Here is a 26,241-nt window from a genome sequence, read left to right on the forward strand (position 1 = left end):
AGAAAAGGGGCACCCTTGGTTGCAATGAGTTTGAAGAAACTTGATAAATAGGACCGTCGACTATAAATCGGATGTCTATCAAAGTTAAAGACCTTGGTTTTGGAACAGTTGGTCTAAAGCCATTTTCTTTTATTTGGCAGTGATTAGAGAACAGAACTAACAGTTTTCTAAGGTCACTCCTGGTTCCAGAAAAATAATTCTGTATTATTTAAATGGCAGTCTTTCCTCTTGGGTGGGCGGCTAAGATTTTTTAAAATGCAATCTGTTTATCCAAAAATAAGTCCAAAACACATTCCTATTTTAATGAATTGGCAATTTCTTTTTTTATCTAAGAATAAAATAAAATACAACTTTTGCAAAAGCATCTGCACTGAGATCTATATTGACATGCTGCATTTTATCTCCTAACTAATTCCTGTCACAGGAGTCATCAGCTGATAAAAGGTCAGCAAAAATAAATAAAAACAATGTTTCTATGAAGTCCAGCAGGTTGCCAAGCCAGATGGCATGCTGATAGTTTACAAATTTCAAGGTAGAATTTTTCAGCACAGCATATAAGTTAACACAATTTCCACAAGGTCTGTATCACCAAAAGGCCAAGAAACTCCTATCTAGATCTGACATGTTGATATGGAGACTCACTAGAGAAAAACCTGGACCAATATGCCTGTCATCGTAGCGTTAAACAATGAATCCTTTTGTAGAACTGCTGCAATCCAGACAAGCAGGAATCTTGGATAGCTACTGAGCATGGAGTAACAGAACAGTGTCCTCTAGGGGTCCATAAAACGACCATTTCATCAACCCACCCTGAGGTCAGAATACGTAGTAGTCTGTAAACCAACTTAAAAAACAAACAAACTGAAATAACTAGAGATCAAAAGTCACATCAAACCCAGGTCCATAAAAAGCTCAACCGATTCCTGATTGTCCCTCTTAAATATCATCAAAAATGAATTTCCACTGCCAGCATCATTGCTGGCTCTTAACCAACGTCTCAACTCTAAACTGAAACGCTGAAAGTATTCAGTAATGTTTCATTTGCAATGAAATTCTAAACTCATAAAATAACTTCCAGTGTGGCACTGGCAAATTCTAGTTCATAAAGATATAATGTTTTCAGATACAAAGACAGCAGTTTAAAACACACACACACACACACACACACACACACACACCCCAGACAGTTAAGTGGCTCTTAGGAATGGATTGCAGTTGCTTGAACCTTGACACAGTTCCTCATTAGCTTCCTTGATCTGTTCCCCAAGCATGGATGCCAGAGTGAAGTTTTGTGAGTCACTGAATTCACCCTTTTTGCTTCAAGTGATCTCTCAGCCTGAGTTGCTGACTGTTACTGGCAAGCTCTGCTACTTCACGTCATGTTGGCCAGAACGTGGTTACAAAGGAGTCTCCAGCCAAGGGCCTTAGAGACCAGGGAGCTTGGAACACTGAGCTCCCCAAAACAAAGGGAGCTCAAAGAAATGAGCTCCGCTCACAGCCAAGTACGACAGGACCACAACACTCGAGCGGCCAGACTTCACCAGTGAATAGGGCATGTCCTGAATTCCGGGAAGAAAACCAAAGGCACCCCAGAACTGGTCTTAACAGTTTAGCTCATAACCAGAGAGTGGGTCTTTTATAGTCATGAAAATCCCACTGTTGACAGAGATTTGTACTCGAATAGAAAGAACACATCAGCTCAGCACAGCAGTGCCCATCAGCCAGGAGCTCCCACGCACCTCCTCAGAGCTCTGGCCTTCAACTCACACCAGTCACCAGGCCCAGGTACACAAACACCGGACGCAGGTCTGATGGCCTGGAACTCTTGGTCAGTCGCAGCACCAACATTATCAGTACCTAAGTTAGGGGAGACCAATCACTGCTAATCCTAATGAGTGGACAGGGAGAAAGCAAGGGTTCAGTTCCAATCCAGAACCCCACTTTCCCTTGTATGGGTCTTTTTCTACTTTCTCAGCCTTGGAGAGCCCCTAATTCTGAACTTCAGCTCCTTCCACTGCAGCCTTTGAATTCTAACCCCATTCTAACCAACACTGAAATCTTGGCTTGTCCTACAAGTCTCTCTGCCTTCAGGCTCCAAGGGACTTTGGCTCCTGTGAGGATAGCTCTCCTGCTGTGGGTTAGGTACAGGGCATGCTCCTGACCACTCTTCCTACAAACAGGGGAGGGTAGTTCCCCCCGCCTCTGTGACACTCCTGTGTTGTGGGCATCCTCGCTCTCCCTCAGCTCACTATCTGCCTGTGACACACTCTCTTGGTCAATGAGAACTTTGGAACCTGGGCCCACTCCTCTCCACCTCATTGTCTATATATTACTGTTCATGGAAGATAGAATCACAAAAACTACAAACTTACTTAATTCACACTGTGACTTCTTTTGGGAAATTATAATTTAATCAGTAACATTGTGATGGTATTATAGCTTCAGTATAGTGAAAGTCATTTAAAAGTATACAAATAATTAGGTAAGGTGGTAAAAACAACTCATTATCTGTTCAACAGGAGAAACACTTTAATTTACTTTGATTGATGGAAGAAATAGTATGTTATCATATTTTAACAGAAAACTATTTGAGGGAGTAGCATATGTACTAAAATGTATGCCAACAAATTGGGAAAGCTAGAATAAATGGATAGATTCCTGGACACATACAACCTACCAAACTTGAGTCATGAAGACACAGAAAACCTAAGCAGACCAATAATCAATATAGAGATTGAATTAGTAATAAAGACCCAACCAACCAAAAAAAGCCCAGGGCCAGACAGCTTCACTGCTGAATTCTACCAGACATTTTAAATAAGAACTAACTCCAATTCTTATCAATCTATTTGAAATAATTGAAGGGTGAGAATTCTCCTAAACTCTTTCTATGAAGTCTATATCACCTTAATTCCTGAACCAGTAAAAGATACAACAGAGAAAGAGAACTAAAGACCAATATCCTTGATGAACATAGATGCAAAAATCCTCAACAAAATACTAGCTAATCAAATCCAACAACACATCAGAAAGATAATTCACCAGGACCAAGTGGGATTTATCCCTGGCACAACCTTCACAAATCAATGTGATATATCACATTAACAAACTTAAGAGAAACCACATGATTATCTCAATAGATGCAGAGAAAGCATTTAATAAAATACAGTATTTTTCACTATAAAAGCCTTAAGTAATTTGGGTATAGAAGGAATATTCTTTAATGCAATCAAGGCAATTTATGACAAACCCATGGCCAGCATCTTATTGAATGGAGAAAAGTTGGAAGCATTCCCACTGAGATCCAGAACCAGAAAAGGATGCCCACTCTCACCATTGCTATTTAATATAGTCCTGGAAGTTTTATCCAGAGCCATTGGGCAAGCTCAAGAGCTCAACAACAACAAAACAAACAATCCAGTTAAGAAATGGACAAAGGAGTTAAATAGGCATTTTTCAAGAGAGGAAATTCAAATTGACAACAGACACATGGAAAAATGCTCAGGATCACTAGCCATCAGGGGAATGTGAATCAAAACCTCAATGAGGTTTCACCTCACCCCAGTTAGAATTGCTCTCATAAAGAAATCAATAAACAACAAGTGCTGGTGAGGATATGTGGAAAAAGGTACCCTAATCCACTGTTGGTGGGAATGTAAACTGGTACAGCCACTGTGGAAGACAGTATGGCGATACCTCAGAAATCTGAATATAGACCTGCCATATGATCCAGCCATCCCATCCCTGGGAATTTACCCAAACCAAAAGAAATCAGCATATGAAAGAGTTATCTGTACCCCCATGTTTATTGCAGCTCAATTCATAATAGCTAAGGTATGTAATCAACACAGATGTCTACCAAGTGAAGACTCAATAAAGAAATTATGGTATATATACACTATGGGGTACTACTCAGTTGTAAAAAAAAATGAAATCCTATCTTTTGCAAAAAAAAAAAATGGCTGCAACTGGAAACCATTATACATAGTGAAATAAATCAGTCATAAGAAGACAGATATCATGTTTTCCTTGATCAGGGGTAACTAATAGAGTACCTAAAATGTAATGTATTGGAATGGAATACACATTTTGAGATTCAATGATTATTTACAACCCTTGTTTTTTCTGTTGAGGAACAGTGTTTTTTTTTTTTTTTCCTTTATACTATTTGTTTAACTCTTTTACTTAGTGTAGGGTTACTTATGAGTATAAAGTAAACTCAAAGTAGATCTCTGTAAAAATTAACAGTGGGAATGGGAGAGGGAGGAGGAAGAAGGGTTGGAGCATGGGAGGGTGGGTAGGGAAGGTAGGTAGGAAGTATCACTATGTTCCTATATCTATCTGTATATATGAAATACATGAAACTTGTATAACTTAAACAAGTCATAAAGGGAGATTTTAGTGATTTTGAGGGCAGTTCTCTGTGGCCTTGGTAACTTTTAAAAAACGCCATGTCTGTTTCCTTCCATATACAATTATGCCTACCTAGCTCCTGAAGTTGCTGTGTGGATCCAATGAGGGCATAGCTCAGGGGAAGGTCTTAACAAGAACATACATCTTTAAATGGGTGCGTGATATTACATGATAGGTGTGTCATAGTATATGAAGTCATTTGCCTACTGAGGGGCACTCTGCCTTCAGTTTTCTATTAGTACAAATAATGCTGCAATAAATGTAATTGTGTGAATACATTACTTGACCTAGTAGTGACTGTATTTCCATGGGATAGACTCCTAAGAGTGGGGTCAGTTAGTGTATTTTACATTTCAATTACATTTAAAAAGGCCAAGACAATGAACATTTTCACATTTATATCTTTCCAAATGTCTTTAGCAGTAGGAATGATCACTTTTAATTGGTGCTAATCTAATGGCTACAGAATGATCTATCATTGTCACTTTGCATTTCTCTAGCTCCTAGCAAAGTTGAGCATGGTTTTGAATTTGTTGGCCACTTGGATTTGTTTCTGCAATTCTCACTTGCCTATTGTTTCTGCTTGGTTATTTATGCTTCATCCATTTGTAATCACTTTTTTATAGTTCAGATCTTTTCCATCACGTGTTGCAAGTAAATAATTTCCTCCAGTTTAAAATATTATTTCTTCCAGTTAAAAATAACTCCTCCAGTTTATCATTTTCTTTAAAATTAAAAAAATAAGCATTTTCATTTCACTTGAAAGTCAGGAAGACAGAGAGAGAGATAGAGATAGAGAAAGAGACAGATAGAAACAGAGATCTTCTATCTGCTGGTTCACTCCCCAAATGCCTTCAATAGCCAGGGCTGGGCCAGGCTGAAGCCAGGAGCCAGGAACTCCATCTGGGTCTCCCACATGGGTGGCAGGGAATCAAGAGCTTTAGCCATCATTTTCGGCCTCCCAGGTACATTAGTAGGAAGCTGCATTAGTAGCAGAATAGCTGACTTCAACCAGGTATTCCATCATGGGATGTGGGTGTCCCAAGCAGTGATTTAAGTCACTGAGTCAAAAACCGATTCCTCATTTTCTTTTCTAAGGTCAATTTTTTATTGAAGCACAACATTCACATTCTTTTAATTTACATTTAATTTTTAGCCACACAGGTTTTAAATTATGCATGTCTGCTCTTTTACAGCATCTAGGTCCCATCTTTGTTAATCAACAACTTAAGGATGTCTGTGTACATAAAACCTTTCATATCCTTCCTCCTTTCTTTAAACAACCTATAACTTATTTGATATACTTTTACCCAGATTAATAAGCTGTTGGATCAGCACCATGTTATAAATAACCCATCTTTCCCCTTTTAACTGAAATGCCAATTGTGTTATATATCAAATATCCACAGGCACTGAGATCTATTTCTGACCTCTCTATTCTGTTCTTCTACCTTGTCTTTTTCTAAAGCAAAACCAAAGTCGATAAAGAGGTCACAATATGCTTCAAAATGGGAGGCCAGTCACTCCTCCCTGTTTTTTTTACATTAATTATTCCATACAGCCTTTAAGATCACTTTGTTCAATTCTTTCCAGACCCTATGGAAAATTAAATTAGATTGGTATCATATATACTTAGTTTTGGAAGAACTCATTTTTATGGTAGTAAATCTATCTAAAACAGCCATTATTTACTGTCTTAATGCAACTTTTTTTCAGATGATCTGTTAAATTTTTCTTCCCTTTCGTAGCTTGTTGCTTGTATATGGAAAAAAAAGTAATTTATTTTGTCCATTCACTTCAGGTCAGTTTCCACATTGGGATGCCAGTGACCATCTGAAACCTCCTCAGTGTTCAAGCTGCCCTCATTCTCAGCAGACATCCCTGCTTCCTGCTTCATTAAAAAAACATCTGAGGCTAGATACACTTATCCTGATTTGAACATTACACAGTATTGAAACATGATGTGGTGCTCAATAAGTAGGTATCATTTTTATGTGTCATTGAAGTTTTAAAAAATTGGTTCCAGCTTTCCAGACTTCTGTCTCCACAATTATCTTTGTTCATGCCCATTCTTCACACTTTTTCCTGCAATCTTAGAAGATGAAATGTATGTCCTCCTGTTAAAGTCCAGGCTCCATAGACCCTAGACCTGTCAACTTCCTACAAGATCTTGCCCTCATCTATTCTAGCATGTTAGTTATTTTATAAGCTATATTTTACTATTTATAACCCCCTATTTCCTTTCCTGCATTTTCCATCTCTATTTGTTATTCTTAGTCTATAAACTGTGTTTGTTAAATCTCTCCTTGTTGTGAAAGGCTCCTTTAATATCTTGACCTCATTTTACAGTCGTTCAGTCACTTCCAGCCACTAGAAGTACATTATTCTGATTGTGAGCTCTTCTCCTACTCTCCCTTAATTTAGGCTAAATGTATGGCTTGGAGTGGAAGGGAGGGTAAGGGTCTGGTTACCAGATGCCTCCTCACCCTTTATCTAGCTCCTCTGCACTTGGCACAAAAGAGGCTACTGAAGCACCAAGAATAATTGCAGTCCTTTCCATTTCTGGCATGCCTCTGTTTCTCGTGATTCTTGGAAAAGTGATGGGATTATTGCCCTACTGCACATTTCTCCCAGGTGGGAGATCCTACAGGCATATTTCTTTTCACTCCCCAGTTAACTCTAATACAGGCAGTCCACCCCAGAGCCTCCAGGAGATTCCATTCCCTACTCAAATGGCCGGAGTATTTTCTAATTTCTCCCTAAAAGTGCAGTTTATTTTCACCCCTTTAATCTGGACTCAACCATGAACTTGCTTTATCCAGTGGAACACAATCAACGGTGACATTGTGGGTTTGTGTGCATGATACAAATCATACTTCTATCATAAAGCAGAAAAGATACACTCCTTAGACAATGCAATTCCGTAAAAAAAAAAAAAAAAAGTATGAGCAAATATGAACTAAAGGAAAGCATGGGGAGTGATCTTGGTAGCAGTAAATATAGAAATCAGAATCAAAAGCAACTTATAAAGATAATTTTTAATGCTAAGTATGAGAATTCATAAGGAAGGTAAGTTATAAACATTTGTGCAATAATACTTAGCAATAACGTTCATCAAGTAAAAACTGTAGGCTACAAGAGGAGAAATAGACAGCAACATACTAAAAATAGGACATATTAATTTACTTTACAGCCAAAATAGAACAAAAATGAAAACATCCACAGAAACAAATGGAAGCATGAAGCTACTTGGCACAACTCTATACAAATAAAATTTGAAAATCTGAAGGATGAAATGATAATCTTTCTGGAACATACAGTCAATCAAAGGTACCATATCAAGTCTAACAAAGGAATTTTTATAGAGTAATTCTAATGCTATTTAAACTGTTCCAGATTTTAGAAAAATGAAAACTTCCAGGTCATTTTATGTTATAAAATTTATGCTAAAACTGCTAAACCCTGACACACTACAACAAAGGATGGTCAATGTTGGTCATGATGTCAATTTAAAAAGGGTTAATCAAATATTAACAAACAGCATATTAAGAGAACATTATATCAAACTCAAGGGGGCCTTCCCCCACATTTGTACAATAATAGTTTAATAATACAAATTTATTAATGTAAGTTAATATATAAATAAATTCATACAATTATGTTTATACCCATAGTTTCTGAGGAGGAACTTGATAAAAATAAAATTTTTCTTGATTTCTTAAAAACTTCTCAACCTAAGAGTTGATGAAAGCTTCCTTTATATGATAATATACAATTTATCTAAGACACAGGCTAGTGTATTTCCTAAGGGATGAAATACTGAAGATACACCTCAGAAAGTCTAGCACTCTAGAAAGGCACCCCAAATCACTGCTACTACTTCACATTGCCTAATAGCTCATTCTACAGAAAATTTGAAAAGATAAAACAGAACTCTATATTTGCAGACATTATGATCATACACCTGAAAAACCCAAGATATAGCAAATGAAAGTGATTATAAATAGGAGACCTCAGCAAGGTAGCAGAATATAAAATTATTAATATCCAGGAAGTAAAGTCCTCATATACATAAACAATGACTTAGAAATAATGGACAGGGAGACCCTATTTTGATAACAACAGAGACAAAATGCCCAGAACTTAAGAAAAATGCACACCCTAAAAAGGAGCAGCTAATTCTCACCAAGGATATAAAAGTAAACTGGGACAAATGTCAAAAAGCATTATGTTCTCTGATAGAAAAGCTCATTATCATAAGGCAGTTGTGTTACACTTAAAAATTATGAAGGAATAAACACAATTAAGTACAGATTTTTTTTCTGGAATCCTTTAAACATTTTTAAAGTTTTTATGCGGAAAAATGTGAGCAGAAAAGAACAGCCTGGAAAATTCTGTTAAAGAACAGCAATAAAGGTACAATCATAACTCTAAGTATGCATACTATAATGCATCAGAATTAAAAGTGCAGGATTGACTTATGAAAAGGCAGACTACTGGAACAGAGCAGAAAGTCCAGAGTTAGACTTGAATACATACAGGGATTCAGTGGGCATGAAGACTGCAGGCCAATCAGTTGTGGTAGACATTTGACTAAGCACTGTTGGCAAAACTGAGTAGCTAGCTGGAAAAAAGAAAACAGGTTCTATACTACTGTAGTGTATTCCGATAAGCAATCAGACCCAAATGGATCAAGGATTTAAATGTAAAAAAAAGATACCACAGAAGGATTAGTATGCAACACACATGATATTTATTATAACCATGACTCAAAATCTAGGAAGGCTACCAGTTAAAAGACAAACACATCCTCAAGTCAAAAATATGCCATTAGCAAAATCAAAACATAAGTGACAAATTAGGAAAGACATTTAAATCAAAGAATTGTAATGAACAAAGTTAGAATGTTTTCTTAGAATTTGTTAATTTTTAGAACAAAGATATCTGGATACATTTTAGCAAAGGAACATGGTTTAGATGATTACATAGGAGTTGCTCATCTTTTACCTCCAATTTGTCAATCTTTTATTAGAGCACTTTATTTTCTGGCAGAACTTGAGAACTCAAAAAAAAAAAAAAAAAAAGATGATGAAATCCTTTATGTCAGGTACTGAGAAAACAATAAATGTACCAGTGCTTGCTCTCAGAGTTTAGACTTATAGGAAAGATCAAAACAATCAAACAAAAAGCATGAGGCAGGTGTGCTGGCACAGCAGGTTAAGTCACTACTCGAAATGTTGGCATCCATATCAGAGTGCTGGTTGGAGTTCCAGCTACTCTGTTTCTGACCCAGCTCCCTGCTAATGCACCTGCTAAGGCAATGGATGGTGGCCCAAGTTCTTGGATCCCTGCCACCCATGTGAGAAACCTGGAAGAAGCTCCTGGCTCCTGATTTTGGCCTTGTTCAAACCTGGGTGTTGCAGACATTTGGGGAGTAACCCCTCTGCCACTCTGCCTTTCAAACAAATAAATCTTTTTTTTTTTTTTTTTAAAGAAAGCATGCGATTGCACATCAGGAGAACACCAAGAGCTATGCACAATATGTAATGTGAGGAATTGCCTTCCACAGCCAAGGCAGGCTTCCAAGAGGAGATGAGAGCCAAGCTAGATTCTGAAGGTCGACTAGGAGCTTGCAAGGAACCCTAGAAGGAGGAGCATTTCACACTCAGAGACAACATGTGCCATGGTGTATTTCGAGAACTATAAAGTTCAGAGCTGCTTTCTTTTTCTACAGGATGAAGTCCAAGTTCCTTTGCCTCAAAGCAACTCTTCACAACCTGGCTCCCGGCTATCCTTCTGTCCTCATTTCTTACTACCCTGGAGGCCTAGACATACGTGGGAGTGGTTGGAAGTAGGATCAAAATTGCTGTCAGAGCAGTTTATTGGCATGCAATATTTTATAGGCCCTGGGGATGGCCTGGAGAAGCTCAAAGGGCAGCCCCTGGACTTGTGGATGCCAAGGTGCTGAGAAGTAGGCGTTTGCTGAGCTAATCAGTGGAGGGGTGGCGGCAAGAGTTTAGGGTAGCGGGTAAAACTATCACCCAGGTGCAGTGTACTCAATACACAGTGGAAAGCAAGGGCCCCATGAACTTAACACTTCATTTACCAAATAAGCACTATCTTCCAGGCACTGCGCTCAGAAAGATCTTTTAAAAGCATAAATGTTGTATCCTTGCTTAAAGTCATTGCTTCTTGCTGCATTTAAAACAGCAGTGAAACTCCTAAATATGGCCCTCATGTTCAGGTCCACCCTTCTGTCCCCAGCCCACATCTCTAGCTGCACTGTGACACATTCTCCCTCTCCCAAGGCTTCTTTCAGTCTCTGGGAGGTGCTAAGCTGCCCCCATGTCTGCCAGTGCCCTTCTTATCCCTTGATCCTTTGCCTAATCCCTACTCATTCTTCTCTTATCACTTTGCTTTTTAAACAAAAGATTTTTTATTTGAAAGGCAGAGTGACTTAGGGAGGGAGGTAACGAGGGAGAGAGAGACTGCTCATCTGTGGGCTCACTCTCCAGATGGCCACAGCAGCCAGGCCAAAGCCAGGAGCCAGGCTTCTCCCATATGTATGACAGGAACCCAAGTAACCGGGTCCCGTGCTGCTGCCTTCCCGGGAGCACCAGCAGGAAGCAGAATCAGAAGCAGAGCAGCAGGGACTTGAACGGACACTCTGAGAATGGAATATTGGTGTCGCAAGAGGCAGCTTCACTTTCTGTGCCGCAAGGCACCCTCCCTCCCCAAACCTCGTCACTGTACGGCCACCTCCCCAGGCCTTTCCTCCCAACCATCTCCCCATCGTGTTGTAAATTACACCTGCGAGTAAACCTTTGTTATCCGATTTCATAACTGTGTTTATATATTTACTCAAGGACTTTATTCCTCCATGAGACTTCAGCTTCACGAAGATAGAATTTTGTATTTTGTAGAGTATTTTAAACACGTCTGGCACATAGAGATCGTAAAGTCTTATGAAAAGAATGAGTAAGTTGAATCTTCATAACTAGCAAAATGAAACTGAGGCTCAAAAGGTTTGGTGATCTATCCAACATCCCCAAACACGGGTGCAAATCTCCCTCTCCATGCTTGTAAATGCTGTGTGGGCCCTCCCAACAAAGAGGCCTCAATGTAAAGGTCTGGAAGTGGCACAGGAGCTAAAGGGAACGCAACCTATCTCTGGCTGTGGGTTATGATGTGTGACCAAGAGCAGCTCTGCCTGAGGGGACAGAAAATGCAACCAGGGCCTTGGGGTTTCAGTTAAAGATGTGATGAAACAGTCTGTAAAACAAAACAAAACAAAGCAGTAAAGAGGAAGGCTATAGTGTGTAGAGTGCAGAGGGTGTGGTTTTTCAAAGGAACAGGAATTTCAGAAAATCCAGTGCAATGGGTTAAAAGACTGGATAGTAGTTAAAAACAAAACAAAACAAAAACAAAAACAAGGAAAGGGGCGAGACGTCCCAGCAGCCACAAGGGATACAAGGATGAATGGAGAGTTGGCTGAATGAAGCGTACGCACTGAGGGGTGTCTGTGGACAGGCGCGTGGGCAGAGGCAGAGGGCTTGTCCCGCTCATGGGACCCCGAAGTACTCAGCCAGTAGAAGACTAGAGCACGCGCGACATCCCTCCAGGGTTCCTGAGCACTGCGCTCCCTGGAGAGAGCTCCACTCCAGCAGTGTGGCCTGTCTGCTCCCATCAAGCTCTGGCCTATCCTGCCCCCTACCTCCACCCGGCCCTGCCCCAGTCCTGACCAATAGTGGGAGCAGAAGTGGTGACCACACCGAGAAAGCTAGGCAGAGACGTTTCAAGAAGGGTGTTCCAAGGGTGCGGAGTATGTTAAGTTCACATCTTAATTCAGGTGTGGGTGAACCTGGGTACAGTCCTCGAGAACTGACCAATGTGGTGGGTTTAGACCAGAAAGAAAAGCACGTGAGTGGTTTTTAAAAACAGTAAAGCTTCTGCCTTCAGATATTATATTCCATTACAGTTAAAAATCTATATAGTATATTTAATCTAAATAGTGTATTTAAACTATATTCAGGGATGGATAAAAAGCATATAAAATTATTGCCTCTATCACCAAAAAAGCAAAATATTCCATACTAAGAATTGCTAAGAAACACTGTACCTTAAGACTGCAACTCGAATAATCCAAACCAGACACCCTACCAAGTGTGTAGAAACAGGCTGATGGCTCCTGAGAGGCGGGAACAGCTGGCTCCCAGCCGCCCTTTGCCTAGAAACAGTTGCCAGGCAGTGCTGGATTTGCTCACAAATGCACTTTTCACCTAGGCATCAGCATTATGATAACACGCAAGCCACCTCCCGATCCATCTCTCTGCTCCTGTCTCATGAAAAGGCAACTGACTGGTGAAAATTATTTATGATGGCTAATAGCTGCCTGGTCTGTGAACTGTAGAATGTGATTTCCCAGGCAGAAAGAGGAGAATATTTGCCGTTAGATCTAACAGTACAGTAGAAAAATTTGAAAGGTACCTATTTCATTTTGTTCTTAATTTCTTTCAGGCTGACTGTAAAGGACCAGGGACCAGAACAATGGAACCAAAACACATTCTCTTTCAAGTTCTTGTGTTGATTCACAAAAACGCATACTGAAATTTAAATCCACTTTAAAAATATTTGAAAGACAGATTCTGACTATTCAAAATACAAAATGACAGCCAAGATATTTTAAGAATTTTAAGATTTTCCTTTTTGTTAACTGTTTATTATAAATTTGAGGCTCAAATTTTTATAGGCTCATCCATTTTCTTCACTAAATTGACATTATTAAGACAAAGCAACGTTGGGTGGCCTAACCCATTGATAATGTGGATGACACATAATGCCAATTTTAAAAAGTCTGATGCTATTAATAGGCTCAGTAACACAAAGAATGAAAGATAAAAGTGCAATTGAGCCTTTTCTGAATGGAATGCTTCGTGTTACCTCTGCGAATGCTTTATTGGATGCACTGCACAGAAGTTCTCCTCAAAGCAGTCGTGCTCCAGGCTCCCATCTACACCAAAACACTACTACATTCCTGGCCTGCAGACCTACAATCCAGGAGCCATAGTTGCTTCCTCCTCTACATATTCTCCAACATCCAACTATCAAATTTGCTTCTTATTCATTCATTTGCTGGTTCTTCTACTAAACCATCCTGCCTACTAATGTTTTCCTATATGGATTTATTTTATTTTCCAGCCCCCCAAAAATCACTATTTCTCATAGTGAAAGCTAAAATTTTTAGTATGGAATTAAGAGGAGCGATCTTAATTCCTGAACTGCCTAAGAAGTCTTCTGGCTCTAGTCACCTTTCCCTCCTCAAAATGGTCCCACACAATGGATTCCCAAATATCTATTTATTCCTGTCTCCAAGTCTGTTTCAGCTTGAATGCCCTACTATCATTTCTAATCACTTCCAAATTTAGTTATCACATAAAACTGTTAATTCCCACTTCCTCCATGGACATATCCCCAATTCTGCATATCCACTTTAATAACAGAATGCCCTTACTCATGTCTTTTAAGTCAATCAGTTGGCATCTCCACATGTTCTAAAAGGCAACTCAATCAAGAATCTTAAATCATGGGGCCAGCACAGTGGCTCACTTGGTTAATCCTCCGCCTGCGGTGCTGGCATCCCATATGGGTTCCAGTTCTAGTCCCGGCTGCTCCACTTCCAGTCCAGCTCTCTGCTATGGCCTGGGAAAGCAGCAGAAGATGGCCCAAGTATTTGAGCCCCTATGCCTGCACGGGAGACCTGGAAGAAGCTCCTGGCTCCTGGCTTCAGATCAGTGCAGTTCTGGCTGTTGCGGCCATTTGGGGAGTGAACCAGAGGATGGAAGACCTTTATCTCTGTCTCTCCCTCTCACTGTCTATAACTCTACCTCTCCAACAAAAAAAATAGTCTTAAAAAAAAAAGAATCTTAAATCATAAGAGTTGGTACTGGCTTGGTGCTTCTTCTGTCCCAAGCACTAATGTAAATATATGTTAAACTTAATTATCACACCAACTTCATGAAGTACATACAATTACAACCCTTATTTCTCAAATGAGGAAACTTGGGCACCAGGAGGCTATACATAGTCTGCTGAGGGTCATGCCCTAAGAGGCAGAGTTTGCATCCACACCCAGACACACTGGTTCTAGAATAATCCATATTCTAAACCAATAGTCCTTATTATGGGTCCTTCCAGTTTGAAAATTCTTATATGTTATCTAGGCCAACCTCAGCACTTGACTGAAGAGAAATCAAGGAGAGGGGAGACTCAGTGACTTGCACTACAATTAAATAAAGCATTGCTTCTCAAAATTTATTGTACACATAAATCACCTAGGGATCTTTTAAAATGTGGATTCTAACTCAGTAGGTATTAGATGAAGGCTGAGGTCATACATTTATTTTTCTTACATTTAAAAAAATTATTTACTTAACATCAGAGTTAGAGAGAGAGAGAGAGAGAGAGAGAGAGAGAGAGATACAGAGAAAAAGAGAGATTTTCCACCTGCTGGTTCATTTCTCAGATGGCTGCAATGACCAGCAGTGGGCCAGACCAAAGCCAGGAGCCGGGAGCCAGGAGCTTCATCTGGGTCTACCACAAGAGTGGCAGGGGCCCAAGCTCTTGGACCATCCTCTGCTGATTTTCCCAGGCCATTAGTAGGAGCTGGATCAGAAGTAGAGCAGCCAGCACATGAATTGGCACCCATTTGGGATGCCAGCAGTGGCTTAACCTGCTGTGCCACAACACTGGCCCCGTTTTTCTTCCATTTCTAACAAGCTCCCGCATGATACTGATTTGCACTGGTTCATGCACTGCATCTTGAATAGCTAGAGCAAAAGGAAACTGAGGCTGGAACTCACTTCTGACTTCCTGCCTCTGGTGCCTCAGGATAGCAGCTAGGAGGGACAGAGTGTGACCGAGAGAAGTTCCCCAGGGAAACAAATCTGCCTTGTTTCCGATCACCCTAAATGTGTCCCTATTGAGGCACACAAAGATTTTCAATCAGCTCCTAGGAATTCAAATAGTAAACATAAGAAACTTGTTTAAAATGTTTTTCATGATCAAGGAAGTGACAAATGAATGGCAAATAAATAAGCTGTTTTCTATGTAGATCCTGTTAACATTTCAAATCCTGAATGTTGCTGAAATTGAAAACTCTCCTGGAGCTTTGAAGGATGTTAAAGATATCTTCGGAGTATATCTTAAATAAATACACTGAAATAAGAAAAACAGTTCTGCACACTATGCTTGCCGTTGTTCACAATCACAGAGAACTGGGAGCAGCTTCAATATTTAATGACATAAAATAGTTCATATAGAAACAGTCAAATGTGCCCTTGGCTAATTGGAAGATTAAGAAAATAGATCGTATTCATTTTAACCAGAGGAGGAATTAAAACATAAAGTACATTTAGATGCAACTTCCTGAAGAGACTTAATTAAGCACGGGTGAGCTGAAAATAGAAATAAACTTGTTTTTAAATCCATCCTACTTCAATCATTTAATACTTAATCACTATCAATTTAAGGATTTTCTAAAAATGTAAGTTAAAGGTTTTATCACTGAGTTCCTTGTAAATAATTATAAAATGTAAAATTCAATGGTTATAATAACTTCATATTATGTAAATTTTTATGTAACTAAAAGGTACTCATGTTCTGAATACATTTTATGAGCATTTAATAAAATACCCATGATAATAATAAACCAACTAGCTCTATATTAACCCTTTCCTAATTTGTACAGTTTATTTTTATTTCTTATTTTTTAAAGATTTTATATATTTATTTGAGAGGTAGAGTCACAGACAGTAAGAGAGATGGAGAGAAAGGTCTTCCTTCCATTGGTTCACTCCCCAAATGGCCGCAAAGGCTAGAGCTGCGCTGATCCGAAGCTAGGAGCCAGGTGCTTCTTCCAGGTCTCCCACATGGGTGCAGGGGCCCAAGCACTTGGGCCATCTTCTACTGCTTTCTCAGGCCACAGCAGAGAGCTGGATTGGAAGAGGGGCAGCCAGGACTAGAACCGGCACCCATATGGGACGCCAACGCCATAGGTGGAGGATCAACTTACTGTGCCACAGCGCCGGCTCCTGTATTGTTTATTTTCAAGCTGTATCCCATAAAGCATCATTTAATAAAATTTGGCCTGCCTGGTCCTAGGAGTTAAAGCAGTTTTTTACAGATAGCATCTTTAATTGTAGTAACTTTATGGTTTTCAAAGAACAAGATCTAAAATACACTGTTGGGGGGCACTCTTTTCCTATTTACAATGTCATTTAGTCAGTTGTCAACTAACAGATTTCAGTTTTTATACACTCACTCTTCATTCCTCATGCTACTTTTTAAAAATTGTTCAATAAATATCATCTATATTTACTGAGTCCAACATGATGTTTCACAACATGTATATACTGCGGAATGGCTAAATCATGCTCATTTACATGTGCATTGCCCACATATTTGTGATGAGAATGCCTAAAATTTATTCTCTTAGTGATTTGTATCCTCTTAGTGATTTGGTATTATTAGCTGTTAACAATTACATAATTTATAATAATAATGTAAATAATTATATATCAATAATTATATTATGCAATTATCTGTAGTCACTATGATATGCAGTTAATCTCCTGAACATTGTCTCCCTAATTGAAATTTTGCATTCTCTGACAAACATTTCCCAAATCCTCATTCCACTCCTCTAACCACAACCCCTGGCAGCCACGATTCTACTTTCTGTTTCTTTGGGTTTGACTCTGACAGATTCCACAAATAGGGGAGATCATGTGGTATTTGCCTTTCTGTGCTTGGCTAATTTTACTTAACATGATGTTCTCAAAACCCACCCATTTGTTTGCAAATAGAAAGATTTCCTTCTTTTATTTATTTATTCATTAAGGTTTATTTGATTTATTTGAAAGGAATTACAGAGAGAGAGTGTGCTCTTCCACCTGCTGGCTCACTCCTCGCATGGCCGTAATGGCTGGGGCTGGGCCAAGCTGAAGCCAGGAGCACCTCGTCTGCTGCTTTCCCAGGAACATTAGCAGGGAGCTGGACTGAGAGTGGAACAGCTGGGACTCAAATCAGTGCCCAGCCAGCACTGCAGGTGGCAGCTTAATCTCTTATGCCACAAGCTGGCCCCAATTTCCTTCTTTTTAAAGGCTGAATAGTATTTTATTCTATTATAAACCTAGTTTTCTTTATCCATTTATGTATTGATGGGCATTCTGAAGAGTGATGCAAAGAACATAGAACTGCAAAGATGTCTTTCAACATACTTCATTTCCATTGGATGTATACCCAGGAGCAGAACTGTTCTATCATACTGTAATTCTAGTTTCAATAATTTTAGGACCCTCAATGTTGTTTTCCATCATGGCTGTGCTAATTTACATCCCACCACCGGTACACAAGGATCACCTTTTCTTGTCTTTTTTTTTTTTAACTTTTATTTAATGAATATAAATTTCCAAAGTACAGAATATTGATTACAATGGCTTCCCCCCCATAACGTCCCTCCAACCCGCAACCCTCCCCTTATCCACTCCCTCTCCCCTTCCATTCACATCAACATTCATTTTCAATTCTCTTTATATACAGAAGATCAGTTTAGCATACATTAAGTAAAGATTTCAACAGTTTGCTCACACACAGAAACATAAAGTGAAAAATACTGTTTGAGTACTAGTTATAGCATTAGATCTCAATGTACAGCACACTAAGGACAAAGATCCTACATGAGGAGTAAGTGCACAGTGACTCCTGTTGTTGACTTAACAAATTGACACTCTTGTTTATGGCATCAGTAATCACCCTAGGCTCTTGTCATGAGTTGCCAAGGCTATGGAAGCCCCCTGAGTTCACTGACTCTGATCATTTTTAGACAAGGCCTAGGTCAAAGTGGAAGTTCTCTCCTCCCTTCAGAGAAAGGTACCTCCTTCTTTGATGACCCATTCTATCCACTGGGATCTCACTCGTGGAGATCTTTCATTTAGGTTTCTTTTTTCCCCCAGAGTGTCTTGGCTTTCCATGCCTGAAATACTCTCATGGGTGTTGCTCCCCCTCTTCGTGGAGGAACGACACAGGACCCTGCGCTGTTCTTTTGTCTGCTCGGCCCTCCCCGGGTTTGCTGCTGGTTCTTCCCGGGTTGGCTACCATCCCTCCACCTCCGTGGAAGGGCGGTTCCCCCTGCCACATTCCCCACTTCCGTGGGGGAGCGGCACACCGCCGGCCGGCTCTCTCGGGGGCTGCACAGGTGTTCCTTCAGATAGATGTTCCCTTTAGATGTTCCTGGTGCATGTTGTCTCTCTCCTCCTTTATAGTCCTCTTCCATCAATCCCAACTCTGCTACCCACACGCCAAGTACACTGCTCTCCTCCAATCAGGAGCAGGATCAGCTCCTGCAGGTCATCACTCAAGTTGGCGAGAGGCAGCTGCATAGAAGTTGTTACTCCCTTCTCAGCGCCATATTGTGGGAGAGCAGATGCATAGAATAAGTCTTAATTCCAGTAACAGTCTAGTCCGAGTTGCTCCCCACAATGGGCATTTCAGCCGGATCTGCATGCCTTAAGGGCTGATTATGAGGCCAGAGTGCTATTAGGACATTTGCCATTCTATGGGTCTGCTGTGTATCTCACTTCCCATGTTGGATCATTCTCTCCCTTTTTGATTCTATCAGCTAGTATTTGCAGACACTATTCTTGTTTATGTGATCCCTTTGGTTCTTAGTCCTATCATTACGATCAATTGTGAACAGAAATTGATCACTGGGACTAGTGAGATGGCATTGGTACATGCCACCTCGATGGGATTGAATTCGAATCCCCTGGTATATTTCTAACTCTACCGTTTGAGGTAAGTCAGCTTGAGCATGTCCCAAATTGCACATCTCTTCCCTCTCTTATTCCCACTCTTATATTTTTTTTTTAATCTTTTATTTAATGAATATAAATTTCCAAAGTACGACTCATGTGTTACAATGGCTTCCCCCCCATACCGTCCCTCCCACCCACAACCCTCCCCTTTCCCACCCCCTCTCCCCTTCCATTCACATCAAGATTCATTTTCGATTATCTTAATATACAGAAGATCAGCTTAGTATACCTTAAGTAAGTATTTCAACAGTTTGCTCCCACACAGAAACATAAAGTGAAAAATAATAGATGATTTTTTTTAAATGATGATGAAATCAGATCTGACCTATTGTCATGTTTAATCCCAGTGAGAGTCAAGTTGGGAATTGATAATTTCTTTCTTTCTTTTTTTTTTTTTTTTTTTACAGAAGATCAGTTTAGTGTACATTAAGTAAAGATTTCAGTCGTTTGCACCCCCATAGAAACACAAAGTGAAATATACTGTTTGAGTACTCGTTATAGCATTAAGCCTCAGTGTACAGCACGTTAAGGACAGAGATCCTACATGAGGAGTAAGTGCACAGTGACTCCTGTTGTTGACTTTACCAATTGACACTCCTGTTTATGGCATCAGTAATCTCCCTATGCACCAGTTATGAGTTCCCACTCTTATATTTAACAGCGATCACTTTTCAGTTAAGTTTCAGCACTTAAGAAGAATTGTGTATTGATTACAGTATTCAACCAAAAGTATTAAGTAGAACAAACAAACAAAAATACTAAGAGGGATAACATATCAAGCTGCTCATCAACAGTCAGGGTGAGGGCTGATCAAGTCACCGTTTCTCATAATATTCATTTCACTTTAACAGGTTTCCTTTTTGGTGCTCAGTTAGTTGTCACCTATCAAGGAGAACAAGTGGTATTTGTCCCTTTGGGATTGGCTTATTTCACTCAACATGATGTTTTCCAAATTCCTAACAGGGATCACTTTTCAGTTAAAATTTAAATACCAAAGAATAATTGTGTGTTAATTACAGAGTTCAACCAATGGTACTAGAACAAAAAAAATACTAAAATGGATAAAGTATTACATTGTACATCAACCGTCAGGAAAAGAGCTGATCAAGTCACTGTTTCTCATAGTGTCCATTTCACTTCAACAAGTTTCCCCTTTGGTGCTCAATTAGTTGTCGCCAATCAGGGAGAACATATGATATTTGTCCCTTTGGGACTGGCTTAATTCACTCAGCATGATGTTTTCCAAATTCCTCCATCTTGTTGCAAATGACTGGGTTTTGTTGTTTTTGACTGCTGTATTCTATAGAGTACATGTTCCATAATTTCTTTATCCAGTCTACTGTTGATGGGCACTTGGGTTGATTCCAGGTCTTAGCTATTATGAATTGAGCTGCAATAAACATTAATGTGCAGACTGCTTTTTTGTTTGCCAATTTAATTTCCTTTGGGTAAATTCCAAGGAGTGGGATGGCTGAGTGGAATGGTAGGGTTATATTCAGGTTTCTGAGGAATCTCCAGACTGACTTCCATAGTGGCTTAACCAGTTTGCATTCCCACCAGCAGTAGGTTAGTGTTCCTTTTTCCTCACATCCTCTCCAGCATCTATTGTTGGTAGATTTCTGAATGTGAGCCATTCTAACTGGTGTGAGGTGAAACCTCATTGTGGTTTTGATTTGCATTTCCCTGATTGCTAGTGATCTTGAACATTTTTTCATGTGTCTGTTAGCCATTTGGATTTCCTCTTTTGAAAAATATCTATTGAGGTCCTTGGCCCATCTCTTAAGTGGATTGTTTGTTTTGATCTTGTGGAGTTTCTTGATCTCTTTGTAGATTCTGGTTATCAACCCTTTATCTGTTGCATAGTTCGCAAATATATTTTCCCATTCTGTCGGTTGTCTCTTCACTTTCCTGACTGTTTCTTTTGCAGTACAGAAATTTCTCAATTTGATGTAATCCCAAATGTTAATTTTGGCTTTGACTTCCTGTGCTTCTGGGGTGTTTTCCAAGTAGTCATTGCCGGTACCTATATCTTGCAGGGTTTTTCCAATGCTCTCTAATAATTTGATGGTGTCAGGTCGTAGATTTAAGTCTTTAATCCATGTTGAGTGGATTTTTGTGTAAGGTGTAAGGTAGGGGTCTTGCTTCATGCTTCTGCACGTGGTAATCCAATTTTCCCAGCACCATTTATTGAATAGACTGTCCTTACTCCAGGGATTGGTTTTGGACCCTTGATCAAATATGAGTTGGCTGTAGATGTTTGGATTGATTTCTGGTGTTTCAATTCTGTTCCATTGGTCTATCCATCTGTTTCTATACCAGTACCATGCTGTTTCGATTACAACTGCCCTGTAGTATGTCCTGAAATCTGGTATTGTGATGCCTCCAGCTTCGTTTTTGTTGTACAAGATTGCTTTAGCTATTCGAGGTCTCCTGTGTCTCCATATAAATTTCAGCATCATTTTTTCTAGATCTGAGAAGAAGGTCTTCGGTATCTTGATTGGGATTGCATTGAATCTATAAATTGCTTTTGGGAGAATGGACATTTTGATGATGTTGATTCTTCCAATCCATGAGCATGGAAGATTTTTCCATTTTTTGGTATCCTCTTCTATTTCTTTCTTTAAGGTTTTGTAATTTTCATCATAGAGATCTTTAACGTCCTTGGTGAAGTTTATTCCAAGGTATTTGATTGTTTTTGTAGCTATTGTGAATGGGATTGATCTTAGAAGTTCTTCCTCAGCCATGGCATTGTCTGTGTATACAAAGGCTGTTGATTTTTGTGCATTGATTTTATACCCTGCTACTTTGCCAAAATCTTCTATGAGTTCCAATAGTCTCTTAGTAGAGTTCTTTGGGTCCCCTAAATAAAGAATCATATCATCTGCAAAGAGGGATAGTTTGAGTTCTTCCTTCCCAATTTGTATCCCTTTAATTTCTTTTTCTTGCCTAATAGCTCTGGCTAGAACCTCCAGAACTATATTGAATAGCAGTGGTGATAGTGGGCATCCCTGCCTGGTACCAGATCTCAGTGGAAATGCTTCCAACTTTTCCCCATTCAATAGGATGTTGGCTGTGGGTTTTTCATAGATTGCTTTGATTGTATTGAGGAATGTTCCTTCTAAACCCAGTTTGCTTAGAGTTTTCATCATGAATGGGTATTGTATTTTATCAAATGCTTTCTCGGCGTCTATTGAGATAATCATATGGTTTTTCTTCTGCAGTGTGTTAATGTGGTGTATCACATTGATTGTCTTGCACACATTAAACCATCCCTGCACACCAGGGATAAATCCCACTTGATCTGGTTGGATGATCTTTCTGATGTGTTGTTGCATTCTATTGGCGAGAATTTTATTGAGGATTTTTGCATCTATGTTCATCAGGGATATTGGTCTGTAATTCTCTTTCAATGCTGCATCTTTTTCCGGCTTAGGAATTAAGGTGATGCTGGCTTCATAGAAAGAATTTGGGAGGATTCCCTCTTCTTCGATTGTTCTGAATAGTTTGAGAAGAATTGGAGTTAGTTCTTCTTTAAATGTCTGGTAGAATTCAGCAGTGAATCCATCTGGTCCTGGGCTTTTCTTTGTTGGGAGGGCCTTTATTACTGTTTCAATTTCTGTCTCAGTTATGGGTCTGTTTAGGTTTTCGATGTCTTCCTGGTTCAATTTAGGTAGGTTGCATGTGTCCAGGAATCTATCCATTTCTGATAGGTTTCCCTGTTTGCTGGCATACAAGTCCTTGTAGTAATTTCTGATGATTCTTTTTATTTCTGTGGTGTCTGTTGTTACGTTTCCTTTTTCATCTCTGATTTTATTGATTTGGGTCTTTTCTCTTCTTTTTTTAGTTAGTTGGCCCAATGGGGTGTCAATTTTGTTTATTTTTTCAAAAAACCAGCTCCTCGTTTGGCTGATTTTTTGGAATGTTTTCTTGGATTCAATCCTGTTGATTTCTTCTCTGATTTTAATTATTTCTCTTCTCCTACTAGATTTGGGTCTGGTTTGCTGTAGGCTTTCTAGATCCTTGAGGTGAATTGAAAGCTCATCTATTTGGTGCCTTTCCAATTTCTTGATGTAGGCACCTATTGATATAAACTTTCCTCTTAACACTGCTTTTGCTGTATCCCATAAATTTTGGTATGTTGTGCTGTTATCCTCATTTACTTCCAGAAAGTTTTTGATTTCTCTTTTGATTTCTTCTATGACCCATTGTTCATTCAGGAGCATGTTGTTCAATCTCCATGTGTTTGCGTATGCTCTAGGGATTCCTGAGTTGCTAATTTCCAACGTCATTCCTTTATGGTCTGAGAAGCTGCATCGTATGATTCTAATTCTTTTGAATTTGCTGAGACTTGCTTTATGGCCTAGTATGTGGTCAATCCTAGAGAAGGTTCCACTTACTGCTGAGAAGAATGTAAAATCTTTAGCTGTAGGATTGAAAGTTCTGTATATATCTGTTAGATCCATTTGGGCTATAGTGTCGCTTAAATCTACTGTATCCTTGTTGATCTTCTGTCCTATTGATCTGTCTATTTCTGAGAGTGGAGTATTGAAGTCCCCCAGTACTATTGTATTGGGGTCTAAGTCTCCCTTTAAGTCCGTTAACAAATCTTTTAGATAAACCGGTGCCCTGTAGTTAGGTGCATATACATTGATAATTGTTATATCTTCCTGTTGAATTGATCCCTTAATCATTATGTAGTGTCCTTCTTTGTCTCTCTTAACGGTTTTTGTGGTAAAGTTTATGTTGTCTGATATTAAGATGGCTACGCCCGCTCTTTTTTCATTTCTGTTGGCATGGTATATCTTTTTCCAGCCTTTCACTTTCAGTCTGTATGGATCTTTGTTGGAAAGATGTGTTTCTTGTAAGCAGCAAATAGATGGGTTTTGTTCCTTAACCCAATCAGCCAATTGGTGTCTTTTAACTGGACAGTTCAGGCCATTAATGTTCAATGTGACTAATGATAAGTGGTAACTTTGCCCTGCCATTTGCCAAAGATAAGTTCTAATATATGCTTTGAATTCCCTGTGATCTTTTGCTGTGAGGTTTCCTTCCTTGGTTTCCTTCCTTTACCTTCTTTCATATTGATGACCGTGTTTCTGTGTTTCTGTGTGTAACACATCTTTAAGCATCTTTTGCAGGGCTGGACGAGTGGCAACAAATTCTTTCCATTTCTGTTTGCTATGAAAAGTCTTTATTTCACCTTCATTCACAAATGATAGCTTTGCAGGATATAATATTCTGGGCTGGCAGTTTTTCTCTCTTAGTACCTGGGCTATATCTCGCCATTCCCTCCTAGCTTGTAGAGTTTCTGATGAGAAGTCAGCTGTGAGTCTGATTGGAGATCCTCTGAGAGTAATCTGACGTTTCTCTCTTGCACATTTTAGGATCTTTTCTTTATGTTTCACTGTGGAGAGTTTAATTACAACGTGTCGTGGTGAGGATCTCTTTTGGTCATGTTTATTAGGGGTTCTGTGAGCTTCCTGTACTAGGATTTCTCTGTCCTTCTCCAAACCTGGGAAATTTTCTGCTAATATCTCACTAAAAAGGCCTTCTAATCCTTTCTCCCTCTCCATGCCTTCAGGAACTCCTAGAACCCGAATGTTGGGTTTTTTAATAGTATCCTGAAGATTCCCGACAATATGTTTTAGATTTCTAGTTTCCTCTTCTTTTCTTTGGTCTGACTGTATCCTTTCCTGTTCTCTGTCTTCTAAGTCCGATATTCTCTCTTCTGCTTCACCCATTCTGTTTCTAAGGCTCTCTATTGTGTTTTTCATTTGATCTATTGAATTCTTCACTTCAGTCACTATCACAGTTTCCTGTTGTACTAGTTGTTTCGTTTCATTTTGATTCCTCCTTAATATTTCATTTTCATGAGAGAGATTTTCTATCTTGTCCATTAAGGATTTCTGTAGTTCAAGAATTTGTTTTTGAGAACTTCTTAATGTTCTTATCAATTTTTTGAGATCTGCTTCTTGCATTTCTTCTATGTCATCATCTTCATAATCTTGAATTGGGGTGTCTTTTTCATTTGAGGGTGTCATGGTGACTTCCTTGTTTTTATTACCTTGGTTTTTGCGTTTGTTATTTGGCATATTGGAGATATTTGGTTTCTTCACTGTGGTGCTTTTTCTTGTTATACTATGACTCTAGATTAAGTGGACTATCTGTTTTTGATGGAGCCTTAGGGCTTGAGATGGGTGTGACCTGAGAGCTCTGTTTGGTGTGCCAAAGGTGACACTCCCAGGTTAGGCGTGGTAAGCCTCTCTCTCTCTCTCTCTTTCTTTTTTTTTTTTTTTTTTTTGATTCAAAAGGGAAGTTATTCTGCACAGCTGAACGAAGTTGGAGGTAGTTAGCAGGCAAATGATATACCCACAGGAGCCAGAGATTAGAAGCTCTTTCCCAAGGACCACACAGGGAATCTGTTCTGCCCTCAGAGTGGGCTCAAATTCTCCTTCAGTCTCCCACTGGGTTGCCAAAGTTACGGAATTGTAGCGTCTCTGGAGAGTGCTCACGTGAATTCCGTGAGTTCTCTCCCCCACCGTCTCTTTTTTCACAGTCTCAGTTCAGTAGCACCACAAATTTACTAGGTCCTAATCTCCTGTTAATTCGCCCCGCCCAGAGTCAGGTTTTTCTGTTAGGCTCAGGGCCGGTGCAGACCTGAGGTCGCTCTGCTTATGATGTATGTCCAAGATGGCGCCTGCTCTTTGTCTTGCTCGCCCTTGAGAGGTGAGCGGAGAGAGAGAAACCCGTGTCCGTACCAGTCACCTTTTTTTTTTTCTCTCTCTCTCTCTTCCAGTTAGCCTGGTGAACTTTTCCCCCCCGGGGGTCGTTCCCTCTAGTCTCCTCTCTCCGCTTGCCTGCCGGTGTCTCGGGCTATTGAGGTTCAGCTCACCTGATGTTCCAGCGCTGGTGTGTTGAGTCTGCCGCTGGTGTCCCGAACTGTGGGCTCCCACGC

At 39.6% G+C, this 26,241-nt stretch overlaps 1 pseudogene; it reads left to right on the forward strand.

Annotated features, from left to right (window-relative positions):
• Nucleotides 1-11,892: 11,892 nt before the first annotated feature.
• Nucleotides 11,893-26,241, forward strand: part of LOC100357063 (putative RNA-binding protein 46 pseudogene) — a 43,236-nt pseudogene continuing 28,887 nt past the window's right edge.

This window comes from Oryctolagus cuniculus, chromosome 3 (assembly GCF_051225735.1).
Source record: "Oryctolagus cuniculus isolate XC-2025 breed Fujian yellow rabbit chromosome 3, ASM5122573v1, whole genome shotgun sequence".
Taxonomy (NCBI): Eukaryota; Metazoa; Chordata; class Mammalia; order Lagomorpha; family Leporidae; genus Oryctolagus; species Oryctolagus cuniculus.